This window comes from Pseudophryne corroboree, chromosome 3 (assembly GCF_028390025.1).
Source record: "Pseudophryne corroboree isolate aPseCor3 chromosome 3, aPseCor3.hap2, whole genome shotgun sequence".
NCBI classification, from domain to species: Eukaryota; Metazoa; Chordata; class Amphibia; order Anura; family Myobatrachidae; genus Pseudophryne; species Pseudophryne corroboree.
The window spans coordinates 204,717,330-204,739,849 of record NC_086446.1 but is presented as its reverse complement, the minus strand read 5'-3'; positions in this window follow the sequence as shown (position 1 = coordinate 204,739,849).

The following is a 22,520-nucleotide window of genomic DNA, read 5'->3' as shown; positions in this document are numbered from 1 at the left end:
TGAAGCAATGAAAGAGGTGTTACAAATTTCTGATATAAACCCAGGAACCACTAAAAATAAGAATTTACTTACCGATAATTCTATTTCTCATAGTCCGTAGTGGATGCTGGGGACTCCGAAAGGACCATGGGGAATAGCGGCTCCGCAGGAGACTGGGCACAAAAGTAAAAAGCTTTAGGACTACCTGGTGTGCACTGGCTCCTCCCCCTATGACCCTCCTCCAAGCCTCAGTTAGGATACTGTGCCCGGACGAGCGTACACAATAAGGAAGGATTTTGAATCCCGGGTAAGACTCTTACCAGCCACACCAATCACACCGTACAACTTGTGATCTGAACCCAGTTAACAGCATGATAACAGAAGGAGCCTCTGAAAAGATGGCTCACAACAACAATAACCCGATTTTTGTAACAATAACTATGTACAAGTAATGCAGACAATCCGCACTTGGGATGGTCGCCCAGCATCCACTACGGACTATGAGAAATAGAATTATCGGTAAGTAAATTCTTATTTTCTCTAACGTCCTAGTGGATGCTGGGGACTCCGAAAGGACCATGGGGATTATACCAAAGCTCCCAAACGGGCGGGAGAGTGCGGATGACTCTGCAGCACCGAATGAGAGAACTCCAGGTCCTCCTCAGCCAGGGTATCAAATTTGTAGAATTTAGCAAACGTGTTTGCCCCTGACCAAGTAGCTGCTCGGCAAAGTTGTAAAGCCGAGACCCCTCGGGCAGCCGCCCAAGATGAGCCCACTTTCCTTGTGGAATGGGCTTTTACAGATTTTGGCTGTGGCAGGCCTGCCACAGAATGTGCAAGCTGAATTGTACTACAAATCCAACGAGCAATAGTCTGCTTAGAAGCAGGAGCACCCAGCTTGTTGGGTGCATACAGGATAAACAGCGAGTCAGATTTTCTGACTCCAGCCGTCCTGGAAACATATTTTCAGGGCCCTGACTACGTCCAGTAACTTGGAATCCTCCAAGTCCCTAGTAGCCGCAGGCACCACAATAGGCTGGTTTAAGTGAAATGCTGAAACCACCTTAGGGAGAAATTGAGGACGAGTCCTCAATTCTGCCCTGTCCGTATGAAAAATTAGGTAAGGGCTTTTATAGGATAAAGCCGCCAATTCTGAAACACGCCTGGCTGAAGCCAGGGCTAACAGCATTACCACTTTCCATGTGAGATATTTTAAGTCCACAGTGGTGAGTGGTTCAAACCAATGTGATTTTAGGAACCCCAAAACTACATTGAGATCCCAAGGTGCCACTGGAGGCACAAAAGGAGGCTGTATATGCAGTACTCCCTTGACAAACGTCTGAACTTCAGGAACAGAAGCTAGTTCTTTTTGGAAGAATATTGACAGGGCCGAAATTTGAACCTTAATGGACCCTAATTTTAGGCCCATAGACAGTCCTGTTTGCAGGAAATGCAGGAATCGACCCAGTTGAAATTCCTCTGTAGGGGCCTTCCTGGCCTCGCACCACGCAACATATTTTCGCCAAATACGGTGATAATGTTGTACGGTCACATCCTTCCTGGCTTTGATCAGGGTAGGGATGACTTCATCCGGAATGCCTTTTTCCTTCAGGATCCGGCGTTCAACCGCCATGCCGTCAAACGCAGCCGCGGTAAGTCTTGGAACAGACATGGTCCCTGCTGGAGCAGGTCCTTTCTTAGAGGTAGAGGCCACGGGTCTTTCGTGAGCATCTCTTGAATTTCCAGGTACCAAGTCCTTCTTGGCCAATCCGGAGCCACGAGTATAGTCTTTACTCCTCTCCTTCTTATGATTCTCAGTACTTTTGGTATGAGAGGAAGAGGAGGGAACACATACACTGACTGGTACACCCACGGTGTTACCAGAGCGTCCACAGCTATTGCCTGAGGGTCCCTTGACCTGGCGCAATATCTGTCCAGTTTTTTGTTGAGGCGGGACGCCATCATGTCCACCTTTGGTTTTTCCCAACGGTTCACAATCATGTGGAAGACTTCTGGGTGAAGTCCCCACTCCCCCGGGTGAAGATCGTGTCTGCTGAGGAAGTCTGCTTCCCAGTTGTCCACTCCCGGAATGAACACTGCTGACAGTGCTATCACATGATTTTCCGCCCAGCGAAGAATCCTTGCCACTTCAGTCATTGCCCTCCTGCTTCTTGTGCCGCCCTGTCTGTTTACGTGGGCGACTGCCGTGATGTTGTCCGACTGGATCAACACCGGCTGACCCTGAAGCAGAGGTCTTGCCTGACTTAGGGCATTGTAAATGGCCCTGAGTTCCAGGATATTTATGTGAAGTGACGTTTCCATGCTTGACCACAAGCCCTGGAAATTTCTTCCCTGTGTGACTGCTCCCCAGCCCCTCAGGCTGGCATCCGTGGTCACCAGGACCCAATCCTGAATGCCGAATCTGCGGCCCTCTAGGAGATGAGCACTCTGTAACCACCACAGGAGAGACACCCTTGTCCTTGGAGACAGGGTTATCCGCTGATGCATTTGAAGATGCGATCCGGACCATTTGTCCAGCAGATCCCACTGAAAAGTTCTTGCGTGGAATCTGCCGAATGGAATCGCTTCGTAAGAAGCCACCATCTTTCCCAGGACCCTTGTGCATTGATGTACTGACACTTGGCCTGGTCTTAGGAGGTTCCTGACTAGGTCGGATAACTCCCTGGCTTTCTCTTCCGGGAGAAACACCTTTTTCTGTACTGTGTCCAGAATCATTCCTAGGAACAGCAGACGTGTCGTCGGAATCAGCTGCGATTTTGGAATATTTAGAATCCATCCGTGCTGTCGTAGTACTACTTGAGATAGTGCTACTCCGACCTCTAACTGTTCTCTGGACCTTGCCCTTATCAGGAGATCGTCCAAGTAAGGGATAATTAAGACGCCTTTTCTTCGAAGAAGAATCATCATTTCGGCCATTACCTTGGTAAAGACCCGGGGTGCCGTGGACAATCCAAACGGCAGCGTCTGAAACTGATAGTGACAGTTCTGTACCACAAACCTGAGGTACCCTTGGTGAGAAGGGCAAATTGGGACATGGAGGTAAGCATCCTTGATGTCCAGAGACACCATATAGTCCCCTTCTTCCAGGTTCGCTATCACTGCTCTGAGTGACTCCATCTTGAACTTGAACCTTTTTATGTAAGTGTTCAAGGATTTCAGATTTAAAATGGGTCTCACCGAGCCGTCCGGCTTCGGTACCACAAACAGCGTGGAATAATACCCCTTTCCCTGTTGTAGGAGGGGTACCTTGATTATCACTTGCTGGGAATACAGCTTGTGAATGGCTTCCAATACCGCCTCCCTGTCGGGGGGAGACGTTGGTAAAGCAGACTTCAGGAACCGGCGAGGGGGAGACGTCTCGAATTCCAATTTGTACCCCTGAGATACTACCTGCAGGATCCAGGGGTCCACTTGCGAGTGAGCCCACTGCGCGCTGAAATTCTTGAGACGGGCCCCCACCGTGCCTGAGTCCGCTTGTAAGGCCCCAGCGTCATGCTGAGGACTTGGCAGAAGCGGGGGAGGGCTTCTGTTCGTGGGAAGAGGCTGTCTGCTGCAGTCTTTTTCCCCTTCCTCTGCCCCGGGGCAGATATGAGTGGCCTTTTGCCCGCTTGCCCTTATGGGGACGAAAGGACTGAGCCTGAAAAGACGGTATCTTTTTCTGCTGTGAGGTGACTTGGGGTAAAAAGGTGGATTTCCCAGCCGTTGCCGTGGCCACCAGGTCCGCTAGACTGACCCCAAATAACTCCTCCCCTTTATACGGCAATACTTCCATATGCCGTTTGGAATCCGCATCACCTGACCACTGTCGCGTCCATAACCCTCTTCTGGCAGAAATGGACATCGCACTTGCCAGAGTGCAAATATCCCTCTGTGCATCACGCATATATAGAAATGCATCCTTTAAATGCTCTATAGTCAATAATATATTGTCCCTGTCCAGGGTATCAATATTTTCAGTCAGGGAATCCGACCAAGCCACCCCAGCACTGCACATCCAGGCTGAGGCGATTGCTGGTCGCAGTATAATACCAGTATGTGTGTATATACTTTTCTCTAACGTCCTAGTGGATGCTGGGGACTCCGTCAGGACCATGGGGAATAGCGGCTCCGCAGGAGACAGGGCACAAAAGTAAGCTTTTAGGATCACATGGTGTGTACTGGCTCCTCCCCCTATGACCCTCCTCCAAGCCTCAGTTAGGTTTTTGTGCCCGTCCGAGCAGGGTGCAATCTATGTGGCTCTCTTAAAGAGTTGCTTAGAAAAAGTTTTTAGGTTCTTTATTTTCAGTGAGTCCTGCTGGCAACAGGCTCACTGCATCGAGGGACTTAGGGGAGAGAAGTGAACTCACCTGCGTGCAGGATGGATTGGCTTCTTAGGCTACTGGACACCATTAGCTCCAGAGGGAGTCGGAACACAGGTCTCGCCCTGGGGTTCGTCCCGGAGCCGCGCCGCCGACCCCCCTTGCAGATGCTGAAGATTGAAGAGGTCCGGAACCAGGCGGCAGAAGACTTTCAGTCTTCATCAGGTAGCGCACAGCACTGCAGCTGTGCGCCATTGTTGTCAGCACACTTCACACAGCGGTCACGGAGGGTGCAGGGCGCGGGGGGGGGGGCGCCCTGGGCAGCAATGTATAATACCTGTATGGCGAAAAATACATCACATATAGCCCTTGAGGCTATATGGATGTATTTAACCCCTGCCAGATATCACAGACTCCGGAGAAGAAGCCCGCCGAAAAGGGGGCGGGGCCTATTCTCCTCAGCACACAGCGCCATTTTCCCTCACAGAAATGCTGGTGGGAAGGCTCCCATGCTCTCCCCTGCACTGCACTACAGAAACAGGGTTAAAACAGAGAGGGGGGGCACTGATTTGGCGATATGAATATATATTAAAATGCTATAAGGGAGGAACACTTATATAAAGGTTGTCCCTGTATAATTATAGCGTTTTGGTGTGTGCTGGCAAACTCTCCCTCTGTCTCCCCAAAGGGCTAGTGGGTCCTGTCCTCTATCAGAGCATTCCCTATGTGTGTGCTGTATGTCGGTACGTGTGTGTCGACATGTATGAGGAAAATGTTGGTGAGGAGGCGGAGCAAATTGCCTGTAATGGTGATGTCACTCTCTAGGGAGTCGACACCGGAATGGATGGCTTAATTATGGAATTACGTGATAATGTCAACACGCTGCAAGCCGGTTGACGACATGAGACGGCCGGCGAACAAATTAGTACCTGTCCAGGCGTCTCAAACACCGTCAGGGGCTGTAAAACGCCCATTTACCTCAGTCGTTCGACACAGACCCAGACACGGACACTGATTTCAGTGTCGACGGTGAAGAAACAAACGTATTTTCCTTTAGGGCCACACGTTAAGGGCAATGAAGGAGGTGTTACATATTTCTGATACTACAAGTACCACAAAAAAGGGTATTATGTGGGATGTGAAAAAACTACCTGTAGTTTTTCCTGAATCAGATAAATTAAATGAAGTGTGTGAGATGCGTGGGTTTCCCCCGATAGAAAATTATTGGCGGTATACCCTTTCCCGCCAGAAGTTAGGGCGCGTTGGGAAACGCCCCTTAGGGTGGATAAGGCGCTCACATGCTTATCAGAACAAGTGGCGGTACCATCTACAGATAGGGCCGTACTTAAGGAGCCAGCTGATAGGAGGCTGGAAAATATCCTAAAAAGTATACACACACATGCTGGTGTTATACTGCGACCAGCGATCGCCTCAGCCTGGATGTGCAGAGCTGAGGTGGCTTGGTCGGATTCCCTGACTAAAAATATTGATACCCTTGACAGGGACAGTATTTTATTGACTATAAGAGCATTTAAAGGATGCATTTCTATATATGCGAGATGCGCAGAGGGATATTTGCACTCTGGCATCAAGAGTAAATGCGATGTCCATATCTGCAAGAAGATGTTTATGGACACGACAGTGGTCAGGTGATGCAGATTCCAAACGGCACAAAGATGTATTGCCGTATAAAGGGGAGGAATTATTTGGGGTCGGTCCATGGGACCTGGTGGCCACGGCAACTGCTGGAAAATCCACAGTTTTTTTTACCCTAAGTCACATCTCTGCAGAAAAAGACACCGTCTTTTCAGCCTCAGTCCTTTCGTCCCTATAAGAGTCATATCTGCCCAGGGATAGAGGAAAGGGAAGAAGACTGCAGCAGGCAGCCCATTCCCAGGAACAGAAGCCCTCCACCGCTTCTACCAAGTTCTCAGCATGACGCTGGGACCGTACAGGACCCCTGGATCCTACAAGTAGTATCCAAGGGGTACAGATTGGAATGTCGAGACGTTTCCCCCTCGCAGGTTCCTGTAGTCTGCTGTACCAATGTCTCCCTCCGACAGGGAGGCAGTATTGAAAACAATTCACAAGCTGTATTCCCAGCAGGTGATAATAAAATTACCCCTCCTACAACAAGGAAAGGGGTATTATTCCACACTATATGGTGGTACTGAAGCCAGAAGGCTAGGTGAGACCTATTCTAAATCTGAAATATTTGAACACTTACAAAGGTTCAAATCCAGATGCAGTCACTCAGAGCAGTGATAGCGAACCGGGAAGAAGGGGACTATATGGTGTCCCGGGACATCAGGGATGCTTACCTCCATGTCCCAAAATTTGCCTTTCTCACCAAGGGTACCTCAGGTTCGTGGTACAGAACTGTCACTATCAGTTTCAGACGATGCCGTTGGATTGTCCAAGGCACCCCGGGTCCTTACCAAGGTAATGACCGAAATGAGGATTCGTCTTCAAAGAAAATGGACGACCTCCTGATAAGAACAAGGTCCAGAGAACAGTTGGAGGTCGGAGTAGCACTATCTCAAGTAGTTCTACGACAGCACGGGTGGATTCTAAATATTCCAAAACCGCAGTTGTTCCGACGACACGTCTGCTGGTCCTAGGGATGATTCTGGACACAGTCCAGAAAAAGGTGTTTCTCCCAGAGGAGAAAGCCAGGGAGTTATCCGAGCTAATCGGGATCCTCCTAAAACCAGGAAAAGTGTCAGTGCATCATTGCACAAGAGTCCTGGTAAAAAATGGTGGCTTATTACGAAGCGATTCCATTCGGCAGATTTCACGCAAGAACTCTTCAGTGGGATCTGCTGGACAAATGGTCCGGATCGCATCTTCAGATGCATCAGCGGATAACCCTATATCCAAGGACAAGGGTGTCTCTCCAGTGGTGATTACAGAGTGCTCATCTTCTAGAGGGCCGCAGATTCGGCATTCAGGATTGGATGCTGGTGACCACGGGGGCCAGCCTGAGAGGCTGGGGAGCAGTCACACAGGGAAAAAATTTCCAGGGAGTGTGATCAAGTCTGGAGAATTCTCTCCACATAAATATACTGGAGCTAAGAGCAAATTTATAATGCTCTAAGCTTAGCAAGACCTCTGCTACAAGGTCAGCCGGTATTGATCCAGTGGGATAACATCACGGCAGTCGCCCACGTAAACAGAAAGGGCGGCACAAGAAGCAGGAGGGCAGTGGCAAAACTGCAAGGATTTTTCGCTAGGCGAAAAATCAGGTGATAGCACTGTCAGCAGTGTTCATTCCGGGAGTGGACGACTGGGAAGCAGACTTCCTCAGCAGGCACGACCTCCACCCGGGAGAGTGGGAACTTCATCGGGAAGTTTTTCGCATGATTGTGAACCGTTGGGAAAGACCAAAGGTGGACATGATGGCGTCCCGCCCGAACAAAAAACGGGACAGGTATTGCGCCAGGTCACGAGACCTTCAGGCGATAGCTGTGGACGTCCTGGTAACACCGTGGGTGTAACAGTCGCTGTATGTGTTCCCTCCTCTGCTTCTCATAACCAAGGTATTGAGAATTATAAGACGTAGAGGAGTAAGAACTATACTCGTGGCTCCGGATTGGCCAAGAGGGACTTGGTACCCGGAACTTCAAGAGATGCTCACAGAGGACTAATGGCCTCGGGAGCTAAGAAGGGACTTGCTTCAGCAAGTACCATGTCTGTTCCAAGACTTACCGCGGCTGCGTTTGACGGCATGGCGGTTGAACGCCGGATCCTAAGGGAAAAAGGCATTCCGGAAGAGGTCATTCCTACCCTGGTCAAAGCCAGGAAGGAGGTGACCGCACAACATTATCACCACATGTGGCGAAAATATGTTGCGTGGGTGAGGCCAGGAAGGCCCCACGAAGAAATTTCAACTAGGTCGATTTCTGCACTTCCTGCAAACAGGAGTGTCTATGAGCCTCAAATTGGGGTCCATTAAGGTTCAAGTTTCGGCCCTGTAGATTTTCTTCCAGAAAGAATTGGCTTCGGTTCCTGAAGTCCAGAAGTTTGTCAAGGGAGTATTGCATATACAGCCCCTTTTGTGCCTCCAGTGGCACCGTGGGATCTCAATGTAGTGTTGGGATTCCTCAAATCATATTGGTTTGAACCGCTCAAATCTGTGGATTTGAAATATCTCACATGGAAAGTGACCATGCTGTTGGCCCTGGCCTCGGCCAGGCGATTGTCAGAATTGGCGGCTTTGTCTTACAAAAGCCCATATTTAATTTTCCATTCGGACCGGGCAGAACTGCGGACTTGTCCCCAGTTTCTTCCTAAGGTGGTGTCAGCGTTTCACCTGAAACAACCTATTGTGGTGCCTGCGGCTACTAGGGACTTGGAGGACTCCAAGTTGCTAGACGTTGTCAGGGCCCTGAAAATATATATATATATATATATATATATATATATATATAATTCCAGGACGGCTGGAGTCAGAAAGTCTGACTTGCTGTTTATATTGTATGCACCCAAAAAGCTGGGTGCTCCTGCTTCTAAGCAGACTATTGCTCGTTGGATTTGTAGTACAATTCAGCTTGCACATTCTGTGGCAGGCCTGCCACAGCCAAAATCTGTAAATGCCCATTCCACAAGGAAGGTGGGCTCATCTTGGGCGGCTGCCCGAGGGGTCTCGGCTTTACAACTTTGCCGAGCAGCTACGTGGTCAGGGGGGGAACACGTTTGTAAAATTCTACAAATTTGATACCCTGGCTGAGGAGGACCTGGAGTTTCTCTCATTCGGTGCTGCAGAGTCATCCGCACTCTCCCGCCCGTTTGGGAGCTTTGGTATAATCCCCATGGTCCAGACGGAGTCCCCAGCATCCACTAGGACGTTAGAGAAAATAAGATTTTACTTACCGATAAATCTATTTCTCGTAGTCCGTAGTGGATGCTGGGCGCCCATCCCAAGTGCGGATTGTCTGCATTACTTGTACATAATTATTGTTACAAAAATCGGGTTGTTATTGTTGTGGGCCATCTTTTCAGAGGCTCCTTCGTTGTTATTATACTGTTAACTGGGTTCAAATCACAGGTTGTACGGTGTGATTGGTGTGGCTGGTATGAGTCTTACCCGGGATTCAAGATCCTTCCTTATTGTGTACGCTCGTCCGGGCACAGTACCTAACTGAGGCTTGGAGGAGGGTCATAGGGGGAGGAGCCAGTACACACCATGTGATCCTAAAAGCTTACTCTTGTGCCCTGTCTCCTGTGGAGCCGCTATTCCCCATGGTCCTGACGGAGTCCCCAGCATCCACTACGGACTACGAGAAATAGATTTATCGGTAAGTAAAATCTTATTTTTAGGATATTTTCCAGCTTCCTATCAGCTGGTTCCTTGAGGGCGGGCGTATCAGGAGACGGTAACGCCACTTGTTTTGATAAGCGTGTGAGCGCCTTATCCACTCTAGGGGGTGTTTCCCAACGCGCCCTAACCTCTGGCGGGAAAGGGTATAATGCCAATAATTTTTTTAGAAATTAGCAGTTTTTTATCGGGGGAAACCCACGCTTCATCACACACCTCATTTAATTCATCTGATTCAGGAAAAACTACGGGTAGTTTTTTCACACCCCACATAATACCCTTTTTTGTGGTACTTGTAGTATCAGAAATGTTCAAAACCTCCTTCATTGCCGTGATCATGTAACGTGTGGCCCTACTGGAAAATACGTTTGTTTCCTCACCGTCGACACTGGAGTCAGTGTCCGTGTCAGTGTCTGTATCGACCTGAGGTAACGGGCGTTTTATAGCCCCTGACGGTGTTTGAGACGCCTGTACAGGTATTAACTGATTTGCCGGCTGTCTCATGTCGTCAACAGTCTTTTGTAAAGTGCCGACACTATCACGTAATTCTTTCCATAAGACCATCCAGTCAGGTGTCGACTCCCTAGGGGGTGACATCACTAACACAGGCAATTGCTCCGCCTCTACACCATTTTCCTCCTCATACATGTCGACACAGCGTACCGACACACAGCACACACACAGGGAATGCTCTGATAGAGGACAGGACCCCACTAGCCCTTTGGGGAGACAGAGGGAGAGTTTGCCAGCACACACCAGAGCGCTATATATATACAGGGATAACCTTATATAAGTGTTTTTCCCTAATATAGCTGCTGTATATATTAATATGCCAATTTAGTGCCCCCCCTCTCTTGTTTTACCCTGTTTCTGTAGTGCAGGACTGCAGGGGAGAGTCAGGGAGCCTTCCTCCAACGGAGCTGTGAGGAAAAAATGGCGCCAGTGTGCTGAGGAGATAGGCTCCGCCCCCTTCACGGCGGCCTTTCTCCCGCTTTTTAATGGAAAAATTGGCAGGGGTTAAATGCATCCATATAGCCCAGGAGCTATATGTGATGTATTTTTTGCCAAAAAAAGGTTTTTTATTGCGTCTCAGGGCGCCCCCCCCAGCGCCCTGCACCCTCAGTGACCGGAGTGTGAAGTGTGCTGAGAGCAATGGCGCACAGCTGCGGTGCTGTGCGCTACCTTATTGAAGACAGGACGTCTTCTGCCGCCGATTTTCCGGACCTCTTCACTCTTCTGGCTCTGTAAGGGGGCCGGCGGCGCGGCTCCGGGACCCATCCATGGCTGGGCCTGTGATCGTCCCTCTGGAGCTAATGTCCAGTAGCCTAAGAAGCCCAATCCACTCTGCACGCAGTTGAGTTCGCTTCTTCTCCCCTTAGTCCCTCGGTGCAGTGAGCCTGTTGCCAGCAGGTCTCACTGAAAATAAAAAACCTACTTTAAACTTTTACACTAAGCAGCTCAGGAGAGCCCCTTAGCCTGCACCCGTCTCGTTCGGGCACAAAAATCTAACTGAGGCTTGGAGGAGGGTCATAGGGGGAGGAGCCAGTGCACACCAGGTAGTCCTAAAGCTTTTTACTTTTGTGCCCAGTCTCCTGCGGAGCCGCTATTCCCCATGGTCCTTTCGGAGTCCCCAGCATCCACTAGGACGTTAGAGAAAAGGGTATTATGTTTGGGGAGAAAAAACTACCCGTAGTCTTTCCCCCATCAGAAGAATTAAATGAAGTGTGTGAAGAAGCGTGGGCTTTCCCTGATAAAAGATTGGTAATCTCTAAGAAGTTACTAATGGCGTTCCCTTTCCCGCCAGAGGATAGGTCACGTTGGGAGACACCCCCTAGGGTGGATAAAGCGCTCACACGTTTGTCTAAAAAGGTGGCACTACCGTCTCCGGATACGGCCGCCCTCAAGGAACCTGCTGATAGAAAGCAGGAGGCTATCCTGAAGTCTGTATATACACACTCAGGCATTATACTTAGACCAGCTATTGCGTCAGCATGGATGTGCAGTGCTGCCGCTGCGTGGTCAGATTCCCTGTCAGAAAATATTGACACCCTTGACAGGGACACTATTCTGCTAACCATAGAGCATATAAAAGACTCAGTCTTATACATGAGAGATGCACAGAGGGAGATCTGCCGGCTGGCATCTAAAATAAGTGCATTGTCCATTTCTGCTAGGAGAGGCTTATGGACTCGCCAGTGGACAGGGGATGCAGATTCAAAAAGGCACATGGAAGTTTTGCCTTATAAGGGTGAGGAGTTATTCGGGGATGGTCTCTCGGACCTAGTTTCCACAGCAACTGCTGGGAAGTCAGCATTTTTACCCCATGTTCCCTCACAGCCTAAAAAGGCGCCGTTTTATCAGGTACAGTCCTTTCGGACTCAGAAAAACAGGCGTGGAAAAGGAGGGTCCTTTCTGTCCAGAGGCAGAGGTAGGGGAAAAAGGCTGCAACAAACAGCAGGTTCCCAGGAGCAAAAGTCCTCCCCCGCTTCTTCCAAGTCCGCCGCATGACGGTGGGGCTCCACAGGTGGAGCCAGGTACGGTGGGGGGCCGCCTCCAAAATTTCAGCGATCAGTGGGCTCGCTCACAGGTGGATCCCTGGATCCTGCAAATAGTATCTCAAGGGTACAAACTGGAATTCGAGGCGTCTCCTCCCCACCGGTTCCTAAAATCTGCCTTGCCGACAACTCCCTCAGACAGGGAGGCTGTGCTAGAGGCAATTCACAAGCTGTATTCCCAGCAGGTGATAGTCAAGGTGCCCCTACTTCAACAAGGACGGGGTTACTATTCCACACTGTTTGTGGTACCGAAACCGGACGGTTCGGTGAGACCCATTTTAAATTTGAAATCCTTGAACACATACATACAAAAATTCAAGTTCAAGATGGAATCGCTCAGGGCGGTTATTGCAAGCCTGGACGAGGGGGATTACATGGTATCCCTGGACATCAAGGATGCTTACCTGCATGTCCCCATTTACTATCCTCACCAGGAGTACCTCAGATTTGTGGTACAGGATTGCCATTACCAATTCCAGACGCTGCCGTTTGGACTCTCCACGGCACCGAGGGTGTTTACCAAGGTAATGGCGGAAATGATGATACTCCTTCGAAGAAAGGGAGTTTTAATTATCCCGTACTTGGACGATCTCCTAATAAAGGCGAGGTCCAGGGAGCAGTTGTTGGTGGGAGTAGCACTATCTCAGGAGGTGCTACACCAGCACGGTTGGATTCTGAATATTCCAAAGTCACAGCTGGTTCCGACGACACGTCTACTGTTCCTGGGTATGATTCTGGATACAGTCCAGAAAAAAGTGTTTCTCCCGGAGGAGAAAGCCAAGGAGCTGTCATCTCTAGTCAGAGACCTCCTGAAACCGAAACAGGTATCGGTGCATCACTGCACGCGGGTCCTGGGAAAGATGGTGGCTTCTTACGAAGCAATTCCTTTCGGCAGGTTCCATGCCAGAATCTTTCAGTGGGACCTGTTGGACCAATGGTCCGGATCGCATCTTCAGATGCATCGCCTAATAACCCTGTCTCCAAGGACCAGGGTGTCTCTGCTGTGGTGGCTGCAGAGTGCTCATCTTCTAGGGGGCCGCAGATTCGGCATACAGGACTGGGTCCTGGTGACCACGGATGCCAGCCTTCGAGGCTGGGGGGCAGTCACACAGGGAAGAAACTTCCTAGGACTATGGTCGAGTCAGGAGACTTCCCTACACATATATATTCTGGAACTAAGGGCCATTTACAATGCCCTAAGTCAGGCAAAATCCCTGCTTCTACACCAGCCGGTACTGATCCAGTCAGACAACATCACGGCAGTCGCCCATGTAAATCGACAGGGCGGCACAAGAAGCAGGATGGCAATGGCAGAAGCCACAAGGATTCTCCGATGGGCGGAAAATCACGTAATAGCACTGTCAGCAGTGTTCATTCCGGGAGTGGACAACTGGGAAGCAGACTTTCTCAGCAGGCACGACCTCCACCCGGGAGAGTGGGGACTTCATCCAGAAGTCTTCACGCTGATTGTAAATCGATGGGAACGGCCACAGGTGGACATGATGGCGTCCCGCCTAAACAAAAAACTAGAGAGATATTGCGCCAGGTCAAGGGACCCTCAGGCGATAGCTGTGGACGCTCTAGTGACACCGTGGGTGTACCAGTCAGTTTATGTGTTCCCTCCTCTGCCTCTCATACCAAGGGTACTGAGAATAATAAGAAAACGAGGAGTAAGAACAATACTCGTGGTTCCGGATTGGCCAAGACGAGCGTGGTACCCGGAACTTCAAGAGATGATCTCAGAGGACCCATGGTCTCTGCCGCTCAGACAGGACCTGCTGCAGCAGGGGCCCTGTCTGTTCCAAGACTTACCGCGGCTGCGTTTGACGGCATGGCGGTTGAACGCCGGATCCTGAAGGAAAAGGGCATTCCGGAGGAAGTCATTCCTACGCTGATTAAAGCCAGGAAAGATGTGACTGTACAGCATTATCACCGCATATGGCGGAAATATGTTGCTTGGTGTGAGGCCAAAAAGGCCCCAACAGAGGAATTTCAACTAGGTCGATTTCTGCATTTCCTACAAGCGGGAGTGACTATGGGCCTGAAATTAGGCTCCATTAAGGTACAGATCTCGGCTCTATCGATTTTCTTCCAGAAAGAACTGGCTTCGCTACCTGAAGTTCAGACGTTTGTGAAAGGAGTGCTGCATATTCAGCCCCCGTTTGTGCCTCCAGTGGCACCTTGGGATCTCAACGTGGTGTTGAGTTTCTTAAAATCACATTGGTTTGAGCCACTTAAAACCGTGGATCTAAAATATCTCACGTGGAAAGTGGTCATGTTACTGGCCTTGGCTTCAGCCAGGCGTGTGTCAGAATTGGCAGCTTTGTCATGTAAAAGCCCTTATCTGATTTTCCATATGGATAGGGCGGAATTGAGGACTCGTCCCCAGTTTCTCCCTAAGGTGGTATCAGCTTTTCACTTGAACCAACCTATTGTGGTGCCTGCGGCTACTAGCGACTTGGAGGATTCCAAGTTACTGGACGTAGTCGGGGCCTTGAAAATTTATGTTTCCAGGATGGCTAGAGTCAGGAAAACTGACTCGCTATTTATCCTGTTTGCACCCAACAAGATGGGTGCTCCTGCTTCTAAGCAGACTATTGCTCGCTGGATTTGTAGCACAATTCAGCCGGCGCATTCTGCGGCTGGACTGCAGCATCCTAAATCAGTAAAAGCCCATTTCACAAGGAAGGTGGGCTCATCTTGGGCGGCTGCCCGAGGGGTCTTGGCTTTACAACTTTGCCGAGCTGCTACTTGGTCAGGGGCAAACACGTTTGCAAAATTCTACAAATTTGATACCCTGGCTGAGGAGGACCTTGAGTTCTCTCATTCGGTGCTGCAGAGTCATCCGCACTCTCCCGCCCGTTTGGGAGCTTTGGTATAATCCCCATGGTCCTTTCGGAGTTCCCAGCATCCACTAGGACGTCAGAGAAAATAAGATTTTACTCACCGGTAAATCTATTTCTCGTAGTCCGTAGTGGATGCTGGGCGCCCGTCCCAAGTGCGGATTGTCTGCAATACTTGTACATAGTTATTGTTAACTAAAGGGTTATTGTTGAGCCATCTGTTGATAGGCTCAGTTGTTTTCATACTGTTAAACTGGGTATAGTATCACGAGTTATACGGTGTGATTGGTGTGGCTAGTAAGAGTCTTACCCGGGATTCAAAATCCTTCCTTATTATGTCAGCTCGTCCGGGCACAGTGTCCTAACTGAGGCTTGGAGGAGGGTCATAGTGGGAGGAGCCAGTGCACACCAGGTGACCTAAAAGCTTTCTTTAGTTGTGCCCAGTCTCCTGCGGAGCCGCTATTCCCCATGGTCCTTTCGGAGTTCCCAGCATCCACTACGGACTACGAGAAATAGATTTACCGGTGAGTAAAATCTTATTTTTAGGTTTTTTATTTTACAGTGAGATCTGCTGGCAACAGACTCCCTGCAGCGAGGGACTAAGGGGAGAAGAAGCGAACCTACCTAACTGGTGGTAGCTTGGGCTTCTTAGGCTACTGGACACCATTAGCTCCAGAGGGATCGACCGCATGGAACCGGCCATTGATGTTCGGTCCCAGAGCCGCACCGCCGGCCCCCTTACAGAGCCAGAAGCAAGAAGAGTCCGGAAAATCGGCGGCAGAAGACATCAGTCTTCACCAAGGTAGCGCACAGCACTGCAGCTGTGCGCCATTGCTCCTCATACACACTTCACACTCCGGTCACTGAGGGTGCAGGGCGCTGGGGAAGGGCGCCCTGAGCAGCAATAAAAACACCTTGGCTGGCAAATATATCACAATATATAGCCCCAGAGGCTATATATGTGATAAATACCCCTGCCAGAATCCATTAAAAAGCGGGAGAAAAGCCCGCCGAAAAAGGGGCGGAGCTATCTCCCTCAGCACACTGGCGCCATTTCTCCCTCACAGCTCCGCTGGAAGGAAGCACCCTGGCTCTCCCCTGCAGTCTACACTACAGAAAGGGTAAAAAAGAGAGGGGGGGGGGGGGGCACTAAATTTAGGCGCAATATACATATAGCAGCTATAAGGGGATATAATTTAGTTAATCCCTGTATTATATAGCGCTCTGGTGTGTGCTGGCATACTCTCTCTCTGTCTCCCCAAAGGGCTTTGTGGGGTCCTGTCTTCTGTCAGAGCATTCCCTGTGTGTGTGCGGTGTGTCGGTACGGCTGTGTCGACATGTTTGATGAGGAGGCTTATGTGGAGGAGGAGCAGGTGCCTATAAATGTGTTGTCACCCCCTGCGGGGCAGACACCTGAGTGGATGGACTTGTGGAAGGAATTACGCGAAAGTGCCGACTCCTTACATAAAAAATTTGACGACATGCCAAATGCGGGGCAGCCGGCTTCTCAGCCCGTGCCTGCCCAGACGTCTCAAAGGCCATCAGGGGCTCTAAAACGCCCGCTACCTCAGATGGCAGACACAGATGTCGACACGGATACTGATACCAGTGTCGACGACGAAGAGACTAATGTAATGTCCAATAGGGCCACTCTTTACATGATTGAGGAAATGAAAAATGTTTTACACATTTCTGATGTGACCCCAGGTACCACAAAAAAGGGTATTATGTTTGGGGAGAAAAAACTACCAGTAGTTTTTCCCCCTTCTGAAGAATTAAATGAAGTGTGTGAAGTAGCGTGGGCTTCCCCCGATAAAAAATTGGTAATTTCTAAAAAGTTACTAATGGCGTACCCTTTCCCGCCAGAGGATAGGTCACGCTGGGAAACACCCCCTAGGGTGGATAAAGCGCTTACACGCTTATCAAAAAAGGTGGCACTACCGTCTCCGGATACGGCCGCCCTAAAGGAACCTGCTGATAGAAAGCAGGAGCATCTCCTGAAGGCTATTTATACGCACACTGGTATTATACTGAGACCAGCTATTGCTTCAGCATGGATGTGCAGTGCTGCAGCTGCGTGGTCGGATTCCCTGTCGGAAAACATTGACACCCTAGACAGGGACACTATATTGCTAAACATAGAGCATATTAAAGACGCTGTCTTATACATGAGAGATGCACAGAGGGATATTTGCCGGCTGGCATCAAAAATAAGTGCACTGTCCATTTCTGCCAGGAGAGGTTTATGGACTCGGCAGTGGACAGGTGATGCAGATTCTAAAAGGCACATGGAAGTTTTGCCTTATAAGGGTGAGGAGTTATTCGGGGATGGTCTTTCGGACCTAGTTTCTACAGCAACAACTGGGAAGTCAGCATTTTTACCACATGTCCCCTCACAACCAAAGAAAGCAGCGGGGTAGAGGCGCGTCCTTTCTGCCCAGAGGCAGAGGTAGGGGAAAAAAGCTGCAGCATACAGCCAGTTCCCAGGAACAAAAGTCCTCCCCCGCTTCTTCTGCTAAGTCCGCCGCATGAAGCTGGGGCTCAACAGGCGGAGCCAGGTACGGTGGGGGCCCGTCTCAAAAACTTCAGCAATCAGTGGGCTTGCTCACAAGTAAATCCCTGGATCCTTCAAGTGGTATCTCAGGGGTACAGGCTGGAATTCGAGACATTTCCCCCCCGCCGTTTCCTCAAATCTGCCTTGCCAACGACTCCCTCAGACAGGGAGGCTGTGATAGAGGCAATTCACAAGCTGTATTCCCAGCAGGTGATAATCAAGGTGCCCCTACTTCAACAAGGACGGGGTTACTATTCCACAATGTTTGTGGTACCGAAACCGGACGGTTCGGTGAGACCCATTTTAAATTTAAAATCCTTGAACACATATATAAAAAAATTCAAGTTCAAGATGGAATCGCTCAGGGCGGTTATTGCAAGCCTGGAAGAGGGGGATTACATGGTATCTCTGGACATCAAGGATGCTTATCTGCATGTCCCCATTTACCATCCTCACCAGGAGTACCTCAGATTTGTGGTACAGGATTGTCATTTCCAATTCCAGACGTTGCCGTTCGGCCTGTCCACGGCACCGAGGGTATTTACCAAGGTAATGGCCGAAATGATGTTACTCTTTCGAAAAAAGGGAGTTTTAATTATCCCATACTTGGACGATCTCCTGATAAAGGCGAGGTCCAGAGAGCAGTTGTTGGTCGGCGTAGCGCTATCTCAGGAGGTGCTACACCAGCACGGTTGGATTCTGAATATTCCAAAGTCACAGCTGGTTCCTGCGACACGTCTACTGTTCCTGGGGATGATTCTGGACACAGTCCAGAAAAAAGTGTTTCTCCCAGAGGAGAAAGCCAAGGAGCTGTCATCTCTAGTCAGAGGCCTCCTGAAACCGAAACAGGTGTCGGTGCATCACTGCACGCGAGTCCTGGGAAAAATGGTAGCTTCCTACGAAGCAATTCCATTCGTCAGGTTCCATGCCAGAACTTTTCAGTGGGACCTGTTGGACCGGTGGTCCGGATCGCATCTTCAAATGCATCGGTTGATAACCCTGTCTCCAAGGACCAGGGTGTCTCTGCTGTGGTGGCTGCAGAGTGCTCATCTCAAAGAGGGCCGCAAATTCGGCATACAGGACTGGGTCCTGGTGACCACGGATGCCAACCTTCAAGGCTGGGGGGCAGTCACACGGGGAAGAAACTTCCAAGGACTTTGGTCACGTCAGGAGACTTCCCTACACATAAATGTTCTGGAACTAAGGGCCATTTACAATGCCCTAAGTCAGGCAAAGCCCCTGCTTCAAAACCAGCCGGTTCTGATCCAGTCAGACAACATCACGGCAGTCGCCCATGTAAACCGACAGGGCGGCACAAGAAGCAGGACGGCGATGGCAGAAGCCACAAGGATTCTCCAATGGGCGGAAAATCACGTGTTAGCACTGTCAGCAATGTTCATTCCGGGAGTGGACAACTGGGAAGTAGACTTCCTCAGCAGGCACGACCTCCACCCGGGAGAGTGGGGACTTCATCCAGAAGTCTTCCAAATGATTGTAAATCGTTGGGAAAGGCCACATGATGGCGTCCCGCCTAAACAAAAAGCTACAAAAGTATTGCGCCAGGTCAAGAGACCCGCAGGCGATAGCTGTGGACGCTCTAGTGACACCGTGGGTGTACCGGTCGGTTTATGTGTTCCCTACTCTTCCTCTCATACTCAAGGTACTGAGGATAATACGGAGAAGAGGAGTAAGAACTATACTCATTGTTCCGGATTGGCCAAGAAGAGCTTGGTACCCGGAACTTCAAGAAATGATCTCAGAGGACCTATGGCCTCTACCGCTCAAACAAGACCTGCTGCTGCAGGGGTCCTGTCTGTTCCAAGACTTACCGCGGCTGCGTTTGACGGCATGGCGGTTGAACACCGGATCCTGAAGGAAAAGGACATTCCGGAGGAAGTCATTCCTACGCTGATTAAGGCTAGGAAAGAAGTAACCGCAAACCATTATCACCGCATATGGCGAAAATATGTTGCGTGGTGTGAGGCCAAGAAGGCCCCAACGGAGGAATTTCAGCTGGGTCGATTTCTGCACTTCCTACAGTCAGGGGTGACTATGGGCCTAAAACTGGGTTCCATTAAGGTCCAGATTTCGGCTCTGTCGATTTTCTTCCAAAAGGAACTGGCTTCACTACCTGAAGTTCAGACATTTGTCAAGGGAGTGCTCCATATCCAGCCTCCTTTTGTGCCTCCAGTGGCACCGTGGGACCTCAACGTGGTGTTGGGTTTCCTAAAGTCACATTGGTTTGAGCCACTTAAAACCGTGGATTTAAAATATCTCACGTGGAAAGTGGTCATGCTTTTGGCCTTGGCTTCGGCTAGGCGTGTGTCGGAATTGGCGGCTTTATCATGTAAAAGCCCCTATTTGATTTTCCATATGGATAGGGCAGAATTGAGGACTCGTCCCCAGTTTCTTCCTAAGGTGGTATCAGCTTTTCACTTGAACCAACCTATCGTGGTGCCTGCGGCTACTAGGGACTTGGAGGACTCCAAGTTACTGGACGTAGTCAGGGCCTTGAAAATGTATGTTTCCAGGACGGCTGGAGTCAGAAAGACTGACTCGCTATTTATCCTGTATGCACCCAACAAGCTGGGTGCTCCTGCTTCGAAGCAGACTATTGCTCGCTGGATTTGTTGCACAATTCAGCTTGCGCATTCTGCGGCGGGCCTGCCGCAGCCTAAATCGGTAAAAGCCCATTCCACGAGGAAGGTGGTCTCTTCTTGGGCGGCTGCCCGAGGGGTCTCGGCTTTACAACTTTGCCGAGCTGCTACTTGGTCAGGGGCAAACACGTTTGCAAAATTCTACAAATTTGATACCCTGGCTGAGGAGGACCTTGAGTTCTCTCATTCGGTGCTGCAGAGTCATCCGCACTCTCCCGCCCGTTTGGGAGCTTTGGTATAATCCCCATGGTCCTTACGGAGTCCCCAGCATCCACTAGGACGTCAGAGAAAATAAGATTTTACTCACCGGTAAATCTATTTCTCGTAGTCCGTAGTGGATGCTGGGCGCCCGTCCCAAGTGCGGACTGTCTGCAATACTTGTATATAGTTATTGTTACCTAAAAGGGTTATTGTTGAGCCATCTGTTGAGAGGCTCTGTTATGTTCATACTGTTAACTGGGTATAATATCACGAGTTATACGGTGTGATTGGTGTGGCTGGTATGAGTCTTACCCGGGATTCAAAATCCTTCCTTATTGTGTCAGCTCTTCCGGGCACAGTATCCTAACTGAGGTCTGGAGGAGGGTCATAGTTGGAGGAGCCAGTGCACACCAGGTAGTCCTAAATCTTTCTTAGCTGTGCCCAGTCTCCTGCGGAGCCGCTATTCCCCATGGTCCTTACGGAGTCCCCAGCATCCACTACGGACTACGAGAAATAGATTTACCGGTGAGTAAAATCTTATTATTCTTTACATTTTCTCAAGGCTATCAGCCTCCCATCCGCAGCCCTTGGATGGGGGGGACAGCCTCGGGCTTCACCCCTGGCCCTTGGGTGGCTGGGGGGGGGGGGGACCCCTTGATTGAAGGGGTCCCCACTCCCCCAGGGTACTCCGGCCAGGGGAGACTAGTTGGATATTTAATGCCACGGCCGCAGGGCACTGTATAAAAGTGACCCCCGGCTGTGGCATTATCTGTCCAGCTAGTGGAGCCCGATGCTGGTGTAAAAAATACGGGGGACCCCTACTCTTTTTGTCCCCCGTATTTTTTGCACCAGCACCAGGCGCAGAGCCCGGTGCTGGTTTTAAAAATACGGGGGATCCCCTGTCCATTTTTACCCCAGATTTTTAGAACCAGGACCAGCTCGAAGAGCCCGAGGCTGGTTATGCTTTGGAGGGGGGACCCCACGCCATTTTTTTCCGGGATTTTACCATTCCATCTAAAAAAAAAAAAAAATATTTTTAAAAATATATAAATAATACTTGTGCCTCCCAAAAACACAAACCAAGTACCTAATCCCTTCTAATATAAATAGATATGCTATTACCAATAAAAAAAACACCAAAAAAACATGTTTACTTTTTTTTTTATTAGATTCACCCACCAAAGTGTGGCGGATTGAAAATGACGAATTTACTGTCTAAAAGCACTGTTGTCGAATTTCCAAACTTCAATTTGTCTAAAAGCACTTTTGTCGAATTGCCGCATTTGTACCATTGCAAAAAAGTCGAATTTGACAAATGTCGAATTTCAAAAAGTCGAATTTTGAAAGTCCGTTTTTTTGACGGAAAGTACTGAATTGCATTGTCGATTTTTTTTTTTTTTTGGGCGAAAAAGTCCCGTTTTTCGACAATTTCGGAAATTCGACCGCAATTGCATATACCCCTCTGTCTCTCCAAAGGGCCTGGTGGGGAACCTGTCTTCAGAAAAGAGCTTCCCTGTGTGTGTGGTGTGTCGGTACGCGTGTGTCGACATGTCTGAGGTTGAAGGCTTACCTAAGGAGGAGGGGGAGTGTATGAATGTTAGGTCTCCGTCGGCAGCGCAGACACCTGACTGGATGGATATGTGGAATGTTTTAAGTGCTAATGTTAATTTATTGCACAAAAGATTAGACAAAGCTGAAGCTAGGGTACAGTCAGGGAGTCAACCCATGTCTGTCCCTATGTCGCAGGGACCTTCGGGGTCTCAGAAGCGCCCACTATCCCAAATAGTTGACACAGATACCGACACGGATTTAGACTCCAGTGTCGACTATGATGATGCAAAATTGCAGCCAAGGGTGGCTAAATGTATTCGATATATGATTATCGCAATTAAAGATGATTTGCATATCACTGAGGAACCCCCTTGTCCCTGACACGAGGGTACACATGTATAAGGGAAAGAAACCTGAGGTCACCTTTCCCTCTTCACATGAGCTGAACGAATTATGCGAAAAAGCGTGGGAAACTCCAGACAAAAAACTGCAGATTCCCAAAAGGATTCTAATAGCGTATCCTTTCCCGTCACAGGACAGAATA